This window comes from Procambarus clarkii, chromosome 38, assembly GCF_040958095.1.
Source record: "Procambarus clarkii isolate CNS0578487 chromosome 38, FALCON_Pclarkii_2.0, whole genome shotgun sequence".
NCBI lineage: Eukaryota > Metazoa > Arthropoda > Malacostraca > Decapoda > Cambaridae > Procambarus > Procambarus clarkii.
The window spans coordinates 16,105,499-16,127,634 of record NC_091187.1 but is presented as its reverse complement, the minus strand read 5'-3'; the positions used below and the strand labels follow the sequence as shown (position 1 = coordinate 16,127,634).

General features: G+C 41.8%; 2 long non-coding RNA genes and 1 other non-coding gene across 3 annotated transcripts; 1 reads left to right on the top strand and 2 right to left on the bottom strand.

The window, feature by feature from the left end:
- Positions 1 to 3,854: 3,854 nt before the first annotated feature.
- On the top strand, positions 3,855 to 5,209 carry LOC123772037 (uncharacterized). The gene is made up of 2 exons (XR_011230825.1): positions 3,855 to 3,968; positions 4,612 to 5,209. It is a non-coding gene; the product is annotated as an uncharacterized protein (transcript).
- Positions 5,210 to 7,072: 1,863 nt separating this feature from the next.
- Positions 7,073 to 10,517, bottom strand: LOC138372391 (uncharacterized). Its single transcript, XR_011230824.1, has 2 exons — positions 10,403 to 10,517; positions 7,073 to 7,741 (listed from the first exon to the last, which is right to left on the bottom strand). It is a non-coding gene; the product is annotated as an uncharacterized lncRNA (long non-coding RNA).
- A 3,382-nt stretch (positions 10,518 to 13,899) lies between these two features.
- LOC138372225 (uncharacterized) lies at positions 13,900 to 17,238 on the bottom strand. Its single transcript, XR_011230747.1, has 2 exons — positions 17,124 to 17,238; positions 13,900 to 14,543 (listed from the first exon to the last, which is right to left on the bottom strand). It is a non-coding gene; the product is annotated as an uncharacterized lncRNA (long non-coding RNA).
- Between the last annotated feature and the right edge of the window lie 4,898 nt (positions 17,239 to 22,136).

Below are 22,136 nucleotides of genomic sequence, written 5' to 3'. Positions count from 1 at the left end.
GGCTATAGTGAGCCCGTAATACCCTATCAAGTTCTATCAGCAGTTTGTATGTCGTGGATATGTCTCACCTGTATTTTTTCTAATAATATGAGGTTTAATTCCATTAGAAATATTGGGTAGCTCGTGTCTCTTAGATATAGGACGTGTCTGGCATCATACCTTAAGACTTTATTTAGTGAATCCTTCCACAGTTCGCAGCATATTACGAGCTTTTTCTGACATGAGTATAACATGAAAGGTGGTAAGAAATCTCATTAGTGTGATGTGTTCTTAGGTATTCTGGTGTTTCTTATTACATAAAACCTTATCCACGTGGACTGGACGTTAGAGCGATGGTCTCGCTTCATGCAGGTCGGCGTTCAATCCTCGACCCTCAAAGTGGTTGGGCACCATCCATTCCTCCGTCCCATACCACAGTTTTATACCCCTTATATCTCTTACTAGGGCTATATAGTGATAATGGTTTAGCGCTGTCTCTCATAATTACCTTTATAACCCATTAACAAAAGAATTATTGCACACAGCAGGGCCTGATGGTCAATGTTGACCAAACCACACGCTAGAAAGTGAAAGGACGACGACGTTTCGGTCCGCCCTGGACCATTCTCAAGTCGATTGTGCTCAAGACAATCGACTTGAAAATGGTCCAGGACGGACCGAAACGTCGCCGTCCCTTCACTTTCTAGTGTTTGGTTTGGTCAACATATTTCAGCCACGTTATTGTGTCATCGCCTGCTGATGGTCAATACTACACAGGTCACATTTATATCTCTTGCTCTCACCTCACATACCTTTCCAATCTATACCTGAAACTTATTAAACAGTTTGTCTTAATAATGCTAACTGGCAGCACATTCCGCTCACCCCCTTACAGGACTACTCGACGCCTACGGGCTCACCCTTCCCTAGGATGCTGACCCTTCCCTAGGATGCAACTCAACAATAGTTGACTATCTCTCCCCGGGTACCTATATACTGCTAAGCGAATGGAGCAATTGGTGAAAGGAAACTTACCTAAGTTTTGCCCATTTCTGTCCGTACCGGGAATCGAACTCGGGATTCCCCGATTGTTTCGAAGACCACCAGGAAAACCTCAGTGACAAACCTGTGAGAATACGTTCAGAACTGAACGTTATAGATGGTGTAATTTTTTTCTTATATCCACTACAGTATTATTTGATATTTTTCCCAAGTTATCGCTGAAATCTATCATAGAAAACAAAAGCACCAAAGAGTCAAGTCAGGTTTTCTTTGAAGCTTCACAGGTTCATTTTGAGGGAAACTAACTTAGTCCTGAATGATACATATAGAACTAAATCATTTGCTCAATACACTGACCTAATTATGTGTTTAACACTTACCCTATACTATGTTGAACACTGACCCCCATAGTATGTTGAATACTGACCCTATAGTGTGTTTAATAATTACCCCAGTTATGACTAAGCCATCCTTAATGAATTTGTTTTATATATATATATATATATATATATATATATATATATATATATATATATATATATATATATATATATATATATATATATATATATATATATATATATATATATATATACAAGAGTTGTTACATTCTTCTACAGCAACTAGTCCGCGTAGCGTTTCGGGCAAGTTCTTAATCCTAATTTTCACACACACTCATCCCTAGAAAGCAGCCCGTAGCAGCTGTCTAACTCCCAGGTACCTATTTACTGCTAGGTGAACATCAGGGTGAAATAAACCTCTGCCCATTTGTGTCCGCCTCCGCTGGGAATAGAACCCGGACCCGTAGGACTTCGAATCCCGAGCGCTGTCCTCTCAGCCATCAGGCCCCATAAAAATGACAATATAAAATTGGTCAGTACACATATTTTACATATTTCGTCATACATGAGTATATCTGTGTACCCATGATTACTCATTTATTTATTTATTTATTTATTTATTTATATATAGTACATAGCTCATCACTTGCCTTAAAACTGAGATCTAAACACCTCGTAGACGAACAATTCATAGACAGACAGCTCGAAAATGGACAGCAATTGACAGACGGACAATTCGTTGACAGCTCGCGGATAGACAGCTACAGAGGGACTTCTGGGGGTCTCGTATCCTGGTGGATAGCGCGCAGGACTCGTAATTCTGTGGCGCGGGTTCGATTCCCGCACGAGGCAAGAACAAATGGGCAAAGTTTCTTTCATCCTGAATGCTCCCTGTTACCTAGCAGCAAATAGATACCTGGGAGTTAGTCAGCTGTCACGGGCTGCTTCCTAGGGTGTGTGTGTGTGTGTGTCTGGTGTGGTGTGAGAGAAAAAAAAAGAAAAAAAAGTAGTTAGTAAACAGTTGATTGACAGTTGAGAGGCGGGCCGAAAGAGCAGAGCTCAACCCCCGCATACAGGTGAATACAGACAAACAGACGGTTTGGAGGGAACCAGTTTGTAGAGGACCGGTTTTCGGCACGACCTTGGCTGTGAGAGATGATTGCCTCACCTGGCAGACGACCAAACTGTTGGAGAAGCCTCTTGCTGTTGCCATGAGCCTGGGGAGGGAAGCCTCGGAGAACCTGGGGCCAGATTCACGAAGCAGTTACGCAAGCACTTACGAACCTGGGACCAGATTCACAAAGCAGTTACGCAAGTACTTACGAACGTGTACATCTTTCCTCAATCTTTGACGACTTTGTTTACATTTATTAAACAGTTTACAAGCACGAAATCCTGCCAATCAACTGTTGTTATTGTTATAAACAGCCTCCTGGTGCTTCGGAGCTCATTAACTGTTTAATAATTGTAAACAAAGCTGCCAAAGATTGAGAGAAGATGGACAGGTTCTTAAGTGCTTGCGTAACTGCTTCGTGAATCTGGCCCCTGGGCACTTCCCAGGAGAAGTAAGGATGGGGAAGAGGAGAGGATGGGGAGAAGTAGGAGATAAGGGATATGTCTCATAGGACTAGGAACCTTCAGGTCGGGAATTTACTGCAGTTTAAAAATAAAAATTTCCTGTTTGTCCGAAGACAAGAATACTGTTGAGGTAGGTTAGTTGTTACGCTGTTGTATTTACCTAGTTGTATTCATCTAGTTGTGCTTGCGGGGGTTGAGCTGTGGCTCTTTGATCCCGCCTCTCAACTGTCGATCAACTGGTGTACAGATTCTGGAGTTTATTGGGCTTTATCAAATCTATATTTGAAACTGTGTATGGAGTCAGCCTCCACTACGTCACTGCCTAATGCATTCCATTTGTTGATTACTCTGACACTGAAACAATTATTTCTAATGTCTCTGTGGCTCATCTGGGTACTAAGTTTCTACCTGTGTCCTCTTGTTCGTGTTCCACCCGTGCTAAATAGTTTCGCTACTTGGAACAAAAAGTTCCAAGTAGCACGGGCTATGGTGAGCCCGTAGTGGACTTACCTGGCACAGGAGCGAGGCTGTAACTGAAATTGATTGATGAATTGATAAAGATTAAGCCACCCAAGAGGTGGCACGGGCATGAATAGCCCGTAAAGAGGAAATTGCTCACTACTTACATGAACTTATACACGAGAGAAGTGGAGGAGGGAGGAGATAGTGAGGTGACGCATGATAGTGAAGGAATGAAACTCATTAAGTTTGTTACTCTCATGGCTAAAGAATTCTCAGTTTCTATTTTTTAACGACGTTCTGTCTGTCTGTCTGTCTGTCTGTCTGTCTTCCTGTCTCTCTCACACCGATTAACATGTTTTCTCAAGGGCAGGCCATTTAAAAAAGGGAATTCCCATACCACGATGTTCTCAGTTCAATGATTTTTATCCTTCTTTCCCCCCTTAAAACCCCCCCCCCCTTCTCTTCCCCCATGTCCTCTCACCCCTTAACCCCCCCCCCCCTTAATGCATAAGTATATAACAGCAATGAGAAGGGAATCGAACCACATTGGTCTCTTGAACCCAGAGTCGAGACTCGCTCTTCAAGTCAAGCTCCAAGATGAAGATGGTAAGTTGCAATTACTGGTTCATAACACCATTTGTTTACGTTTTCTAAAGTCAACAAAATGTCTTCATGTCTGGGTGATATACTCTCATTTGACTTTCCACTACCCGGTAGTCTAAATACTAGTAACGCCGGCATTGTAATTTTACATGAATTCTTGTTCAAAGATCTGTAACAGTTATGTGTAAGTTGTTTTCATTATGCATAACGTGACTTTTCTGGTAACATTAATGTCATATCGAACAACGCATCACACATCATTACTTCTGGTAAGACGTTTATGTATTTTTGTCTTATACTTGGCCATTATTCAGACATCTTAAGTGTATGCAGACGAGGAGTCACAATAACGTGGCTGAAGTATGTTGACCAATCCACACACTAGAAGGTGAAGGGACTACGACGTTTCGGTCCGTCCTGGACCATTCCTCATTCTCACAATCGACTTGAGAATGGTCCAGGACGGACCGAAACGTCGTCGTCCCTTCACCTTCTAGTGTGTGGTCTGGCCAGCACCATGTATATGCTCTTAAAGATTTACCTTTCAAGTATAAGGACCTTCACCTGTTGCTTAAGAAGTCTTTAATTGCCACAGTTGACACTAAGTATGGAGGCACCTTAATTCTTTATTTATTTTATATTTCAGATTCACTTGATCCTGGCGATGGTGATTGGCATTTCGGCCCTCATGGGGCCAGTTCGAGCCTTCCCTGACCCCTTAGCCCTGGCTGACCCTGGCCCTGATGCCCTTGCTGACCCTGGCCCTGATGCCCTTGCTGACCCTTTCTTTCCACGCCGTCACGGTGGGTGGTTTCCCCACCACCACCATGGCCACCATCACCATGGCCACCACCACCATCATGGCCATCACCACCACCATGGCCATCACCACCACCACTGCCCCTGGTGTTTTGGGTAGACGTCGCTGCAATATGGTGCTCTGAGGTGATGACTCCAACTGTTAAGGGCATGGCAATAAATCCTGTGTGCTGAGGTGTAGGTATACCTCAGCTGGACACCTACTGAGGTGTAGGTATACCTCAGCTGGACACCTACTGAGGTGTAGGTATACCTCAGCTGGACACCTACTGAGGTGTAGGTATACCTCAGCTGGATATCAACTGAGGATTTTATAATTCTCTCCAACAGCTTTTGCCTCGTACTTCCATTTTGCTAAAAACCCGCTTAATTGTGTATATTTTTACGGACAAACTAAATAAAAAAAATAAACATTTATCATCAAATATGCTCTTTATATGTCATACTTTTAACATTTTCAACAGCCGTTCTCTAAGACATGTGTTATTGATAATGACCAAAGAAGTAAGGTTAATATTCGGGCACGAATTGTTTAAAGATAAAATATGAAAAGACTCAACAACATAGGTTAAGAAGACATAAATAATCAGCCTATCCTGAGGCCAGGCTCGTTAAAGCCGTGGCTAATCCCCCCCACGACGCATTCGGCAATTTTTTTAACGTATTGTGTATTAAAATAGGTTTGTTTTCGTTTATATATTAATAATATTATATAATATAAGTTTTATGTATAGCTAGGCGTAGGTTAGGTAAGGTTAGGTTAGGTTTAGATTCTGTTGGTGATTATTTGTATTTGAAGTTAGTAGGTGAAGCATTTATAGAATTGTGGTTCGAACAGAGGACGTGAACGAAGCACTTGTTCCGGAAGTGTTCGGACGTCATCAGTTATGAGTCGTGTGTAAACAGCTTTTCATTCATAGACAGGGGTTTTGGTGGCTGGATTAACGAGCTTGGATCTTTGTATGCGAGGATGGGCTAAATTTGAACCTTGTTGATGAGGCCGGGCTGAAATGAGCACGTAAACAAATGAGTTGAGGTCTCAGAACCGTTCAACTCAAGTCTCATTCTCGCTATTGAGACAGATTCCAATATATTGAGCTCTAGACGTGGCAAATGAGAAAACAACAGCGACATCGTTTGGAGAGGTCGGCTCATTTCTCCAGTGATCCGTAATACCAGAAGATGCAACTTGCCTGAGGGTCAACCTGTGCACTAAAGGTACCTGAATGTTCACGAAATGTGATGCTTAGAGTTTCCTGAGGTATTCCCCAAGTGTCGAACAATACATTTAGAATATTTAAAGGAACAAGGAACACTGAGGTGGAGGATACCTTTGACAAGCCTCTAGCTTCCTGTCCTCGACGAGGGCACTGGAGATCATGGCTTTCAGGTAACTTGATGTATGTAAATTTGTTACATACTTTTATTTTTAAACTTATATTACAATACATGTATTTTATACTTTTGACACGTCTCGTAACTCATGGGAAGGAGTTAATAACACGTCATTGGAACGTAGATGAAACTGTGTATACTTAAACTGCTGTGCAGGCGATGAGTCACAATAACGGGGCTAAAGTAAGTTGACCAGACCTCACACTAGAAGGTGAAGGGACGACGACATTTCAGTCCGTCCTGGACCATTCTCAAGTCGATTGTGAATCAATTGATTGGCAATCGACTTGAGAATGGTCCAGGATGGACCGAAACGTCGTCGTCGTCCCTTCACCTTCTAGTGGGTGGTGTGTGTATAGTTTCCACGTCGACCCGCCAGTTCTGTGTCCATTATCAGGAGTTAGGGACGGGGCTTCATCACATGTTCATCAAGGATATGAATGCAATTTAGTATTGTCTCTGAAGCACTGTTTCGTTTGAACTATTTCGTTGACCCAAAATTAGTTACGATTATTATTCTTGTTTGACTTTATTGATAAGTTATCTTCGGGGCTACATACAGTCTTTTGACAATTACTTACTTTTTAAGTTTGCTAAAACTGAATTTTATATAGTTATTTGCGTGGATTCTTTATTTTGCACTGAATACCATTGTGTGCTATTAGCCGTCAATTTCAAGAGTTTTGTGTCGCTGAAGTATGTTTGGTCGTCAGGTAGTTACTAAAACGTGTTCCATTGTTCTGCCTATTTTGGGTGATAAAGAACGTCAAATTGGCTGTGTTCGTATACAAGAATCATCGTATCATAGTCACATATAAAATACTTCTCTGATACAAGAATATAATCCACAGGTTTTCCATTACCTGTAATATGGATCTTAATACAAAAACTCATTGTATTCATAAACTTTAATATTCCCTTGATCTAGGCATACAAATACAGAATTAGCATTACAATATTATTTTGTCAATAAGTGACCCACAAAATCAGTGGAAAAGATGTGAGAAAATTGTAGGTATCTGACATGCGGATCAGTTTGGGCAGCAGACTTCTGAAAAGAGAGAGAACGAGTTGAAGCTGCTGGCGTCCGGTTGAGGTGAGGCAATAGGCAGTCCGGTTGAGGTGAGGCAGTTGGCGTCCGGTTGAGGTGAGGCAGTTGGCGTCCGGTTGAGGTGAGGCAGTTGGCGTCCGGATGAAGTGAGGCAGTTAGCGTCCGGATGTAATGAGTGTGGGGGCTGGCACATGCACAATTTGAAGTACAGTTGGCTCTCTACACCTTCATCTCTGCCGTTTGAAAACATCTTCATATTCCTGGACAATTTCACGTCATCACGGATACCTTGTGGTAGTTGAGTCTACCAGTAGTATCTTGGGTAGTAGTAGTAGTAGTAAGAGGGATAATACCACCGTCTACGATGAAACCAGGGCTCAGGGTCAGCACTGGCCTTTGGGTCAGCAAGGGCATCTGGGCCAGCGTCAGCCAGGGCTAAGGGGTCAGGAAAGGCTCGAACTGATCCCATTAAGGCAGAGAGGGCCATCACTACCACCAATATCAAGTGAATCTGAAACATAAAACCCGTATAATTTAACTATAATTTGTTGAAGAGTAAGAGAGAGAGAGATATAGGAAGAGATAAGCAGAGAGAGATACCCAGAGAGATACAGGGACGGGGCTTACACACAAATATATATTCAGAGGGATACACCGAGAGATACACAAACATACACGGCGATACAGAGAGAGGGAGAAGTAGAGAGAGGGAGAAGTAGAGAGAGGGAGAAGTACAAACAAAAATATTCAGAGATATACAGAGGTATACGGAGAAACAGTGTCATATCTTTACTATGTCATATCAACACATATCTTAGTGTCATATCAACACTAAGGACAGGCACCTACACATTCAAGACATTAACCTTCACTGGATTACACAATACCAATATCTTGGAGTGTAGATAGATTCTAAAATGACCTTTATCAATCAAACACAATATCGGAGGAGAAAGCAAAGTCGCGAATGAATATAATGACAGCAATCACAGGGCCCCGTCTAGGAGAGGGACATAGTGGTGTGTGTGTGTGTGTGTGTGTGTGTGTGTGTGTGTGTGTGTGTGTGTGTGTGTGTGTGTGTGTGTGTGTGTGTGTACATATGCCAAGAGGTTCTTACATTCTTGTACAGCCACTAGCACGCATAGCGTTTCGGACAAGTCTTTAATCCTAATTTTCCCAGGATTACGAACCGCCTAATCGTTTAACAACCAGGTACCCCATTCACTGCTGGGTGAACAGAGGCTACAGTTAAGGATTGGCGCCTTAGTCAATCCTCCCCGGCTAGGATACGAACCCAGTCCAACAGGTGGACCCATTGTGCAATAAACACCATCAATTCATTCGAGATCAAAATTACAATTACTGAGAGAGGGTGTCGACGAAATACATGCAGAATTAGATAGGCAAGCCCCTTGGGAATCCGTCCCACCAGAATTTTAAGTTTATTGCTTCTCAAAGAAAAAATGATCAGATTAATCCCCCATATGCTACGGATCACTGCGTAGATGAAGATAGACGCAAACTTGGTATCTGACACCTTCACATACTTCATAGATGGATCACAAGGCCATCAGAGGCAAGAATCCGTTGCTGCAGTTAAGGCAGGTAATTCTGTAGTTAGTTGAGTCTCAAATGAATGTTCAACTTTACAGAGATGTTAGCTATTCAAAGGCTATGAAATATGCTCCTGCTGAACCCGACAACATGTTTTCCTACATACAGGTTCAAGAACTGCCATTGAAATCTTGCAACAAGAACACTTACGTAACAACATTCATCTGACCACAAATGTTTTAGCATTATTACAAACACTCAAAAGTCAAGGTCGCAGGATACTTATCAACTGGGTGCCAAGTCGTGTAAGAATACTAAGGAATGGCATTGCAGAGGAAGTTACAAAACTTGCAACTAAAAGGAGAAATGTAGTCACTTACATACCACAGAGCCAAGCGCAGATTAAGAAAATATAGAGCAATGCAGAAGATGTACAGTACTGTACACGTACTGTACAGTACTGTGTTGTGGTCATTAACACAGCAGTTTCAACATCGGGATCTGCGGGTTGGTACAAGAATTCAACTAACTACGAACTACATATCTTGAAGTGAGTGAACAAATGACAAACAGAAGTGAACTAATATAGCATAAGTCATGGATACCAAAATGTATGGGAAATAGAATTTCCCATACATTTCCAGAAGTTCCAGAAGATGACGGAAAATATCAGACCACCTTACCTACTTTACCTTGAGTGGTTCAGTGGTTCTTGAGTGCTCCAGTGGTTCTTGACCACTGGGGCAACATCTAACACAATGCAGAGTTATCAACCAAATAAAATTTCAACTGAGATTTAACAGAGCAGAAGACGTTGTTAAACACATTGGACATCATACTGAAGCGAACATACGCATCATAAATACTCATACACCGCCTAATTTAGGCTGAAACGAGAAACGATCAATACTGAGGTGACCAGCCAGAGGCTCAGGGCCCGTGTAGGAATATCCTTAATAAAAAAATAATTATCTTTATTGCTTTCCGTTGGGGCTTCTCAATCCCAAGAACAAAATGTCATTAAAACAATAAAGTTGATCATTTAGTTGATATGAAATATTTTTTTTTTTTTCAGAAACATTGTGGTCCGGAACCAGAGGACAAGGGATACGAAGCCACCAACACACTATCAGGGCGCCAGGAACCCCACTAACTTCTATTGTCACTTGTTGAAGATCCAAACTGGAAATTCATTAATATTTGTCTGGCGTTCGGGATCAATGTCCGCATGACGAGTGAGGATGACAGCATGACGAGTGAGGATGATAGCATGACGAGTGAGGATGATAGCAACGACGTGAGAGGATGACAGCATGACACGTGTGGATGGGGAAGTGGATGACGATTGACCTTAAGCACAATATACTGTGTGTGTGTGTGTGTGTGTCTTTTTTGCCATAAAAGCTACAGAGTCGAAACTTCCTACATGACACATACACTGACTCTTGACATGCTCCAGAGACTGATAGATGCCTACTATTACTACTACTATTACACTCTCCTGTACCTTGGCTACAGTGCAGCAACGATCAAGGCTACAACAAAATACCTTTGTAATTAAAGATATTTGGATTAACCAAAATCATTTACAAGTAGTGAACTAAAGTTTAAAACTCACCACCTTCATGATGAGATTGTTGGCTTGTGTAGCGAGTTGACTGTGGGCAGAAGCGACTATGATGGTCCAGAACAGATCCTAGTTGCTTATATACCCACTTGGGGTAGGGAGAATATGGAAGAGGCAGTGGGAAGGAGGAAAGGGTTGGAGGGAAGGAGAGGGCCACCACACACACGGGCTAACTACACGGACTCATCCTGCATCTTAATACAAAATATCTCCTAAATGTACGAAGACGAGCACACTGTAGCAGCAGACATGCATCGCGAGTCTAGGAGGAGGACACAGAGAGAGAGAGAGAGAGAGAGAGAGAGAGAGAGAGAGAGAGAGAGAGAGAGAGAGAGAGAGAGAGAGAGAGAGAGACAAGAAAGAGAGAGGGTCAGACAAGACACATACTGCTCTGAGAAACATTTTATACACCTTCTCTACAGCAGGGGGTTACTAAACCTTATATGAAGCACAAGCACGCCCAACCACTTGGGCTGGGTCGACGGTCTCGCTTCATGAAGGTCGGCGTTCAATCCCCAACCGTCCACAAGTAGTTGGGCACCATTCCTTCCCTCCCCGTCCCATCCCAAATCCTGACCCCTTCCCAGTGCTATATACTTGTAATTGCTTGGTGCTTTCCCCTGACAATTCCTTTCCTTTCGCTTCCATCTCGAGGATGCACTGTTCGGCTGGATGGCTTCCCCCCCCCCCTCTTCCTCACCCTTCATGATTTATCCAAATTCTGGGTCTTAAGCAACAGGTGAAGGACCTTCACCTGTTGCTTAAGAAGTATTTAATTGCCACAGTTGACACTAAGTATGGAGGCACCTTAATTCTTTATTTATTTTATATTTCAGATTCACTTGATCCTGGCGATGGTGATTGGCATTTCGGCCCTCATGGGGTCAGTTCGAGCCTTCCCTGACCCCTTAGCCCTGGCTGACCCTGGCCCTGATGCCCTTGCTGACCCATTCCTTCCACGCCGTCACGGTGGGTGGTTTCCCCACCACCACCACCATGGCCACCATCACCATGGCCACCATCACCATCATGGCCATCACCACCACCATGGCTATCACCATCACCACTGCCCCTGGTGTTTTGGATAGACGTCGCTGCAATATGGTGCTCTGAGGTGATGACTCCAACTGTTAAGGTCATGGCAATAAATCCTGTGTACTGAGGTGTAGGTATACCTCAGCTGGACACCTACTGAGGTGTAGGTCTACCTCAGCTGGACACCTACTGAGGTGTAGGTCTACCTCAGCTGGACACCTACTGAGGTGTAGGTCTACCTCAGCTGGACACCTACTGAGGTGTAGGTATACCTCAGCTGGACATCTACTGAGGTGTAAGTATACCTCAGCTGGACACCAACTGAGGTGTAGGTATCCCTCACCTCAGCTGGACATCAACTGGGGTGTAGGTATCCCTCACCTCAGCTGGACACCTACTGAGGTGTAGGTATACCTCAGCTGGACACCTACTGAGGTGTAAGTATACCTCAGCTGGATATCAACTGAGGATTTTATAATTCTCTCCGACAGCTTTTGCCTCGTACTTCCATTTTTCTAAAAACCCGCTTAATTGTGTATATTTTTACGGACAAACTAAATAAAAAAATAAACATTTATCATCAAATATGCTCTTTATATGTCATACTTTTAACATTTTCAACAGCCGTTCTCTAAGACATGTGTTATTGATAATGACCAAAGAAGTAAGGTTAATATTCGGGCACGAATTGTTTAAAGATAAAATATGAAAAGACTCAACAACATAGGTTAAGAAGACATAAATAATCAGCCTATCCTGAGGCCAGGCTCGTTAAAGCCGTGGCTAATCCCCCCCACGACGCATTCGGCAATTTTCTAACGTATTGTGTATTAAAATAGGTTTGTTTTCGTTTATATATTAATAATATTATATATTAAAAGTTTTATGTATAGCTAGGCGTAGGTTAGGTAAGGTTAGGTTAGGTTTAGATTCTGTTGGCGATTATTTGTATATGAAGTGCGTGGGTGAAGCATTTATAGAATTGTTGTTCGAACAGAGGATGTGAACGAAGCACTTGTTCCGGAAGTGTTCGGATGTCATCAGTTATGAGTCGTGTGTAAACAGCTTTTCATTCATAGACAGGGGTTTTGGCGGCTGGATTAACGAGCTTGGATCTTTATATGCTGGAACGGGCTAAATTTGAACCTTGTTGATGAGGCCGGGCTGAAATGAGCACGTAAACAAATGAGTTGAGGTCTCAGAACCGTTCAACTCAAGTCTCATTCTCGCTATTGAGACAGATTCCAATATATTGAGCTCTAGACGTGGCAAATGAGAAAACAACAGCGACATCGTTTGGAGAGGTCGGCTCATTTCTAAAGTGATCCGTAATACCAGAAGATGCAACTTGCCTGAGGGTCAACCTGTGCACTAAAGGTACCTGAATGTTCACGAAATGTGATGCTTAGAGTTTCCTGAGGTATTCCCCAAGTGTCGAACAATACATTTAGAATATTTAAAGGAACAAGGAACACTGAGGTGGAGGATACCTTTGACAAGCCTCTAGCTTCCTGTCCTCGACGAGGGCACTGGAGATCATGGCTTTCAGGTAACTTGATGTATGTAAATTTGTTACATACTTTTATTTTTAAACTTATATTACAATACATGTATTTTATACTTTTGACACGTCTCGTAACTCATGGGAAGGAGTTAATAACACGTTATTGGAACGTAGATGAAACTGTGTATACTTAAACTGCTGTGCAGGCGATGAGTCACAATAACGTGGCTAAAGTAAGTTGACCAGACCTCACACTAGAAGGTGAAGGGACGACGACGTTTCGGTCCGTCCTGGACCATTCTCAAGTCGATTGGTCCAGGACACTTCGGACTTGAGAATGGTACAGGACGGACCGAAACGTCGTCGTCGTCCCTTCACCTTCTAGTGTGTGGTCTGGTCAACTAAACTGTTGTGTGTATAGTTTCCACGTCGACCCGCTAGTTCTGTGTCCATTATCAGGAGTTAGGGACGGGGCTTCATCACATGTTCATCAAGGATATGAATGCAATTTAGTATTGTCTCTGAAGCACTGTTTCGTTTGAACTATTTCGTTGACCCAAAATTAGTTACGATTATTATTCTTGTTTGACTTTATTGATAAGTTATCTTCGGGGCTACATACAGTCTTTTGACAATTACTTTTTAAGTTTGCTAAAACTGAATTTTGTATAGTTATTTGCGTGGATTCTTTATTTTGCACTGAATACCATTGTGTGCTATTAGCCGTCAATTTCAAGAGTTTTGTGTCGCTGAAGTATGTTTGGTCGTCAGGTAGTTACTAAAACGTGTTCTATTGTTCTGCCTATTTTGGGTGATAAAGAACGTCAAATTGGCTGTGTTCGTATACAAGAATCATCGTATCATAGTCACATATAAAATACTTCTGATACAAGAATATAATCTACAGGTTTTCCATTACCTGTAATATGGATCTTAATACAAAAACTCATTGTATTCATAAACTTTAATATTCCCTTGATCTAGGCATACAAATACAGAATTAGCATTACAATATTATTTTGTCAATAAGTGACCCACAAAATCAGTGGAAAAGATGTGAGAAAATTGTAGGTATCTGACATGCGGATCAGTTTGGGCAGCAGACTTCTGAAAAGAGAGAGAACGAGTTGAAGCTGCTGGCGTCCGGTTGAGGTGAGGCAATAGGCAGTCCGGTTGAGGTGAGGCAGTTGGCGTCCGGTTGAGGTGAGGCAGTTGGCGTCCGGATGAAGTGAGGCAGTTAGCGTCCGGATGTAATGAGTGTGGGGGCTGGCACATGCACAATTTGAAGTACAGTTGGCTCTCTACACCTTCATCTCTGCCGTTTGAAAACATCTTCATATTCCTGGACAATTTCACGTCATCACGGATACCTTGTGGTAGTTGAGTCTACCAGTAGTATCTTGGGTAGTAGTAGTAGTAGTAAGAGGGATAATACCACCGTCTACGATGAAACCAGGGCTCAGGGTCAGCACTGGCCTTTGGGTCAGCAAGGGCATCTGGGCCAGCGTCAGCCAGGGCTAAGGGGTCAGGAAAGGCTCGAACTGATCCCATTAAGGCAGAGAGGGCCATCACTACCACCAATATCAAGTGAATCTGAAACATAAAACCCGTATAATTTAACTATAATTTGTTGAAGAGTAAGAGAGAGAGAGATATAGGGAGAGATAACCAGAGAGAGATACCCAGAGAGATACAGGGACGGGGCTTACACACAAATATATATTCAGAGGGATACACCGAGAGATACACAAACATACACGGCGATACAGAGAGAGGGAGAAGTAGAGAGAGGGAGAAGTAGAGAGAGGGAGAAGTACAAACAAAAATATTCAGAGATATACAGAGGTATACGGAGAAACAGTGTCATATCTTTACTATGTCATATCAACACATATCTTAGTGTCATATCAACACTAAGGACAGGCACCTACACATTCAAGACATTAACCTTCACTGGATTACACAATACCAATATCTTGGAGTGTAGATAGATTCTAAAATGACCTTTATCAATCAAACACAATATCGGAGGAGAAAGCAAAGTCGCGAATGAATATAATGACAGCAATCACAGGGCCCCGTCTAGGAGAGGGACATAGTGGTGTGTGTGTGTGTGTGTGTGTGTGTGTGTACATATGCCAAGAGGTTCTTACATTCTTGTACAGCCACTAGCACGCATAGCGTTTCGGGCAAGTCTTTAATCCTAATTTTCCCAGGATTACGAACCGCCTAATCGTTTAACAACCAGGTACCCCATTCACTGCTGGGTGAACAGAGGCTACAGTTAAGGATTGGCGCCTTAGTCAATCCTCCCCGGCTAGGATACGAACCCAGTCCAACAGGTGGACCCATTGTGCAATAAACACCATCAATTCATTCGAGATCAAAATTACAATTACTGAGAGAGGGTGTCGACGAAATACATGCAGAATTAGATAGGCAAGCCCCTTGGGAATCCGTCCCACCAGAATTTTAAGTTTATTGCTTCTCAAAGAAAAAATGATCAGATTAATCCCCCATATGCTACGGATCACTGCGTAGATGAAGATAGACGCAAACTTGGTATCTGACACCTTCACATACTTCATAGATGGATCACAAGGCCATCAGAGGCAAGAATCCGTTGCTGCAGTTAAGGCAGGTAATTCTGTAGTTAGTTGAGTCTCAAATGAATGTTCAACTTTACAGAGATGCTAGCTATTCAAAGGCTATGAAATATGCTCCTGCTGAACCCGACAACATGTTTTCCTACATACAGGTTCAAGAACTGCCATTGAAATCTTGCAACAAGAACACTTACGTAACAACATCAGTCTGACCACAAATATTTTAGCATTATTACAAACACTCAAAAGTCAAGGTCGTAGGATACGTATCAACTGGGTGCCAAGTCGTGTAAGAATACTAAGGAATGACATTGCAGAGGAAGTTACAAAACTTGCAACTAAAAGGAGAAATGTAGTCATTTACATACCACAGAGCCAAGCGCAGATTAAGAAAATATAGAGCAATGCAGAAGATGTACAGTACTGTACACGTACTGTACAGTACTGTGTTGTGGTCATTAACACAGCAGTTTCAACATCGGGATCTGCGGGTTGGTACAAGAATTCAACTAACTATGAACTACATATGTTGAAGTGAGTGAACAAATGACAAACAGAAGTGAACTAATATAGCATAAGTCATGGATACCAAAATGTATGGGAAATAGAATTTCCCATACATTTCCAGAAGTTCCAGAAGATGACGGAAAATATCAGACCACCTTACCTACTTTACCTTGAGTGGTTCAGTGGTTCTTGAGTGCTCCAGTGGTTCTTGACCACTGGGGCAACATCTAACACAATGCAGAGTTATCAACCAAATAAAATTTCAACTGAGATTTAACAGAGCAGAAGACGTTGTTAAACACATTGGACATCATACTGAAGCGAACATACGCATCATAAATACTCATACACCGCCTAATTTAGGCTGAAACGAGAAACGATCAATACTGAGGTGACCAGCCAGAGGCTCAGGGTCCGTGTAGGAATATCCTTAATAAAAAAATAATCATCTTTATTGCTTTCCGTTGGAGCTCCTCAATCCCAAGAACAAAATGTCATTAAAACAATAAAGTTGATCATTTAGTTGATATGAAATAAATATATTTTTCAGAAACATTGTGGTCCGGAACCAGAGGACAAGGGATACGAAGCCTCCAACACACTATCACGGCGCCAGGAACCCCACTAACTTATATTGTCACTTGTTGAAGATCCAAACTGGAAATTCATTAATATTTGTCTGGCGTTCGGGATCAATGTCCGCATGACGAGTGAGGATGATAGCATGACAAGTGAGGATGATATCAAGGACGTGAGAGGATGACAGCATGACACGTGTGGATGGGGACGTGGTTGACGATTGACCTTAAGCACAATATACTGTGTGTGAGTCCTTTTTGCCATGAAAGTTAGAGTCAAAACTTCCCACATGACACATACACTGACTCTTGACATGCTCCAGAGACTGATAGATGCCTACTATTACTACTACTACTACACTCTCCTGTACCTTGGCTACAGTGCAGCAACGATCAAGGCTACAACAAAATACCTTTGTAATTAAAGATATTTGGATCAACCAAAATCATTTACAAGTAGTGAACTAAAGTTTAAAACTCACCACCTTCATGATGAGATTGTTGGCTTGTGTAGCGAGTTGACTGTGGGCAGAAGCGACTATGATGGTCCAGAACAGATCCTAGTTGCTTATATACCCACTTGGGGTAGGGAGAATATGGAAGAGGCAGTGGGAAGGAGGAAAGGGTTGGAGGGAAGGAGAGGGCCACCACACACACGGGCTAACTACACGGACTCATCCTGCATCTTAATACAAAATATCTCCTAAATGTACGAAGACGAGCACACTGTAGCAGCAGACATGCATCGCGAGTCTAGGAGGAGGACAGAGAGAGAGAGAGAGAGAGAGAGAGAGAGAGAGAGAGAGAGAGAGAGAGAGACAGAGAGACAGAGAGACAGAGAGACAGAGAGACAGAGAGACAGAGAGAGAGAGAGAGAGAGAGAGAGAGAGAGAGAGAGAGAGAGAGAGAGAAAGAGACAAGAAAGAGAGAGGGTCAGACAAGACACATACTGCTCTGAGAAACATTTTATACACCTTCTCTACAGCAGGGGGTTACTAAACCTTATATGAAGCACAAGCTCGCCCAACCACTTGGGCTGGATCGACGGACTCGCTTCATGAAGGTCGGCGTTCAATCCCTTCCGTTCACCAAGTGGTTGGGCACCATTCCTTCACCCCGTCCCATCCCAAATCCTTATCCTGACCCCTTCCCAGTGCTATATACTTGTAATTGCTTGGTGCTTTCCCCTGACAATTCCTTTCCTTTCGCTTCCATCTCGGGATGCAATGTTCGGCTGGATGGCTTCCCCCCCCCCTCTTCCTCACCCTTCATGATTTATCCAAATTCTGGAAAAGACATACAACCTTGTGAGAAGAGACATCGCTTGTCATGACCCGTTCTTGTTGGACTGGTCAGTATATAGGAGCCTTCAACACCGGTGAGATGCTGGGGGGTCTTACTAAAATGTAAAAATCCAATGTTCTCTCAATTCCCAACTTGACAGAGCTTCCTGGAGTTCTAGAATTTGGAAGTCACAACACAAGGGGATCATTTAATATTATTAACATCTTTACTGACAAAATTTAATTACAATTTTGCCTAATCTGAGAATTTCAATTCAGTCTTATTAAAGTGAGGATAATGCTGGTATTCACTGTCACACAGGACAGAGGGTCATACACAAGACAATAGGTCTGAACTGTAGGCTGAAGCACATATATATTATGGTTACAGTCAATGTTTTAATGTATATGTAAAATCCACTTTCTATTGGCCACTGCCACACAAGGGCAGGGATGGGTTCATAAGAGATGAAACTTAAAAATAATAAAATAAAATTGTCTTCGTTCTTTAAAATGGACAAGCAAATTTTGCATAAATTGTTAGGATATCGTCCAGTACACCAGATTCAATGAAATAGTTACACAGTTGGTGGTACAGTAGGCCAGGAGGACTAGAATCTTTTACGGTTTCACATTCAACAATATAGTGTTCTAGTGAATGCATTAAAGGTTTGTCACAGAGTTTGCAATCTGGATTCAGCCATCAACAATCCCATGCTGAGCGTTTAACTCTCAGAAACACGGACTCCTTATGCAATCATTCATCACCTGCTTGACTATCATTCTAAAAACGGTCGCTCAACAGGTACTTAGGAGTGAAATAAGTCAAGCGAATATATGAAGGCTCAGCATATCATTAGTTCTTCATTCAACTCTGAAATAAATGAAGTTTATCTCTCATTAAATATGCTGCTTTTTATCTTGGTATCTATCTTTGTCTCTCACTTCAGTTTCTTCTGATTGTAATTGTGTCATTCACCGACCCAATTACGGGCTCGCCATAGCCCGTGCTAATTGGAATTTTTATGGTCCAGGTAGCGAATATTTAACAACAACAACCGACCCAATGTTCTTGTCAACAGACTTCCATTTATTGTTCTCATGGAGTGGACAACCATTCAATGTTCTTTTGAAATGCGTTCCAGTTTAATGCTCTTGTGGGATGGTCTACCATTCAATGCTGTTGTTGAATGGTCTAGTATTGAGCATTTAGTGCTTTTCTTGAATGAATTACTATTTAATTTGCTCGTAGACTTGTCTTTATTCAGAGTTTTTGTCTCGTGGACTGCTATTCTTTGCTATTTTCAACACCATTGATCATCAGTATTTTAAGAAACGTTTTGAATGCTTTTATTGTAGCTTTTATTGTAGCTTTTATTGTAGCTTTTATTGTAGCTTTTATTGTAGCTTTTATTGTAGCTTTTATTGTAGCTTTTATTGTAGCTTTTATTGTAGCTTTTATTGTAGCTTTTATTGTAGCTTTTATTGTAGCTTTTATTATAGCTTTTATTTTCCCTTGAACTGAGTAATCTTCGTTTTATCTACTGAAGGCACTTTGAATGAACAACTTTTGCATCTGCATTAATTAGTTCTAAAAAAAGGAGTTTATGTGAGCAGAACTGACATGAAGTTGGAAAAAGTCCCTTCAGTGGTCTTGGCAGCGATTATATAGCTGGATTCTAAGAGTTTTGTAATTTAATAAGAATGACTGTATTGAATTTCTGGAAGCAAGAACTGAAGTCTTGTATGCACTGAGTAAACAAACTTTATACACAATGAATACAACAATTTTTGCTTTGATATGCAGATATCATATCAATATATACATATTGATATGACCACAGAAACAATGTCTCTCTCTATTTCTTACGTTCAATCTCTCTCTCTCTCTCTCTCTCTCTCTCTCTCTCTCTCTCTCTCTCTCTCTCTCTCTAACTCTCACACACACACACTAGCGTGTACTAGCCAGGTCGCTGGGGCAACTTACTCGCCTTCGTACATCTAGGAAATATTTTGTCGAGCAACAGAGTGGCAACAGCTCTTTGTCCCAAGGTTACTCAGGGTCGGCGACTTCTTCTCATTGCATTACTTCCTAGTCTTCTGTTCACTTCCGTCCCCCCTTTCATTATCTTTATCATTCTTATACGCCATTCCCATTCCATCTTCTCCCCCTTCTCTGTCTCACATTCATAATCTCTAAAAGTCCTTCTCTCTCTGTTATCTGTTGTTCCTTATTTCCACCTTCATCCCTCTTATCTCTGCTGTATTTTCTTCTCCTTTTCCATTTTTACTACGTTCCCTACCTTCCATTCCCTTCCTTGCCTTCCATATTATTTATCACAGCGTCAACGTAATTATCCATGTTTTACTGTTCATTCTCCTTTAGCTATTCATTAGCTTCGTTATTGTTCTTTCGTTCTCACTCTGTTTCTTCGATTCTCACCTGACCTTCGTTGGTTTGGTTAGGTTAGGTTAGATTTGGATTACTTAGGGTTAGTTAGGATAGGTTAATTAAGTCTAGTTTGTTCACATTAAGTAAGGTTAGGTTTGGATAGATAAGGCTAGGTTTTATTTGGTTAGGTTAGATTTGGTTAAGTTGGGTTTGGTTGGATCAGGTTAGGTTTTGATAGGGTAGATTTGGATAGGTTTGGTCAGGTCAGCTTTAGTTTGGTTAGGTTAAGTTTGGACTAATTACATTAACTTAACCTAATCTAGTCTTGGGTAGACTACTGTAGGTTTGGATAAATTCTGTTATGTTTGGTTACATTAGGTTATGTCTGGTTAGGTTAGGTTAGGTTACGTTACGTATATTTATTTCTAGCTCTTCCTAGAACGTCCTCTTATCGATATATTGACTCCTGATAGTCTATCATACATTGCATCATTACTTAATCCTTACTTTGTTTTGCTTATGCCTCTTTCTTAAGCATGGTGTTACTAGTTTCTTTTCATATTCATTCTATCTCGTACCGTCTGAAGTCCTCTTCCCTTCTGTAGTTTTAATGCCTGTTTGCCTCTTTTCCTTCTGGACCCCCGTCACAAACAGTAATTGAAAATATAATGTATAAAGTAAGCGTGGCATTAAAAAAAATGTTTTACATATGAACTCGTAAATATTTAGGTAATTTTCTAATTTCGTGTCCTGGGCTGATTTGGACCAACAAATCAACAGTTCTAAGGCAAGGACGCCACGTCTGTCTAACTCCCTGATGTTATTCATTACTGCATCCAGGATCTCCAAAAAAATATTATTATATCTGTTTAAGCGACCCTCGCTCCACCACTCTCCTCCACACTTGGCTTTTATGTCCTACTCCGTCAAGATTCTCAGGTGTTGTGGTCTTAAAATTGAAGGTCGAGACTGCTTATGTGGGAGATTATTCCGTGGGACGCCCACGGAGTTGCTTATCAACAAAACAAAGTGACGGTCTGATCAGTGTATGCTCATAATGTGGACTGTTGCACGGGTATACTATATATTTTATTACTGTGTAAATCTGTCCGAAAAATGACTCGAGACGTGCTTCATTTATTTACTGTTCGTTGACCAGACTACACATTAGAAGGTGAAGGGACGACGACGTTTCGATCCGTCCTGGACCATTCTCAAGTCGATTTACTGTTCGGTTTGTAAACATTCCTTAAACCTTTGTAACCAAAATGCCTTACCAAACCTCTTCTCGGCCTAACTAGCATAGTCCCAGAAGTAAATAATTCTCAGTAAAGTTAAATACTCATATATAAACACCGGCTATAGTAACTATTTGTACCATTGCCTCTGGAAGGAGAATGAGGGTTATCTTGAAGTTATCTTGAGATGATTTCGGTGCTTTAGTGTTCCCGCGGCCCGGTCCTCGACCAGGCCTCCACTCCCAGGAAGCAGCCCGTGACAGCTGACTAACACCTAGGTACCTATTTTACTTCTAGGTAACGGGGACATAGGGTGAAAGAAACTCTGCCCATTGTTTATCGCCGGCGCCCGGGATCGAACCCAGGACCACAGGATCATAGGTCCAGTGATCTGTCCGCTCGGCCGACCGGCTCCCTCCCGGGGTTGCTTCAACGACATGAAAACTCATCTTAGTGCTTAGAACTAATTGTGATAATAAAGAGCAGAGATGCTAGAAATAATAGTTTATTTCCAGATGCCAGTGTGTTTATGCTGCCTTTTACCCTGCTTTAATTAGAACTAGTGATATATATTTTTTCTTA